We start from the raw sequence: 1,033 nt of genomic DNA, 5'->3' as shown, positions 1-1,033 counted from the left end.
AATCATGTCCTCAATTATGCCTGATGGGTATTTAATGGAGCCATCAGCAAGTTGGAGGCATATCCGGGTTGGTTTGACTTCTTCAGTCAACCCAAGCTTTCTGATAGTGGATGCAGGTATTAGATTGATGCTTGCTCCAAGATCACATAGAGCTGTCTTGGTGCAAGCACCTTCTAATGTGCATGGTATCATAAAGCTTCCTGGATCTTGAAGCTTTTCTGGTAAGCTCTTCAGAATGACTGCACTACATTCTTCAGTGAGAAATACTTTTTCAGTTTCTCTCCAATCCTTCTTATGACTTAAGATCTCTTTCATGAACTTAGCATATGAAGGTATTTGCTCAAGTGCCTCTGCAAACGGAATCTTTATTTCAAGAGTCCTTAGATAGTCTGCAAAGCGGGCAAATTGCTTATCCTGTTCCGCTTGGCGGAGTTTCTGAGGATAAGGCATCTTGGCTTTATATTCTTCAACCTTAGCTGCTGCAGGTTTATTCCTTACAGAAGTGGTTGAAGAAGCCTTTTTAGAGAGATTACTGTTAACACTCTCAGGTGTCTAATCCTCCTTTGGCTTCTGAACGCCAGGATTGGGTGAAGATTGGGCGTTTAACGCCAACTTCTCCCCCTTTTCTGGCGTTTGAACGCCAGAACTGGGCAGGGAATGGGCGTTTAACGCCAGCTTTCCCCCCTTTTCTGGCATTTGAACGCCAAAAGTATTCCTCTCTGGGCTCTTACTGTCCTCAGAGGGATTTTGGACAGTGGTTTGGTTATCCTCTGTCAATTGTTCCTTATTTGGCTTTTTGCTGCTTTGAGCAGTGTTATTCAATGTCTTCCCACTCCTCAGTTGAACTGCTTGACATTCTTCTGTTATCTGTTTAGATATCTGCTGTTTTGCCTGGTTCAACTGCAGTTCTATATTCTTATTAGCAATTTTAGTTTCATGGAGCATCTCTTTAAATTCTGCTAACTGTTCTGTCATCAGGAGCAATTGTTGATTAAGCTCAATCATCTGTTCTTGAGGATTAGGATCAGTGGCT

This window comes from Arachis duranensis, chromosome 2 (genome assembly GCF_000817695.3).
Source record: "Arachis duranensis cultivar V14167 chromosome 2, aradu.V14167.gnm2.J7QH, whole genome shotgun sequence".
NCBI lineage: Eukaryota > Viridiplantae > Streptophyta > Magnoliopsida > Fabales > Fabaceae > Arachis > Arachis duranensis.
This window is presented reverse-complemented; position numbering follows the sequence as displayed.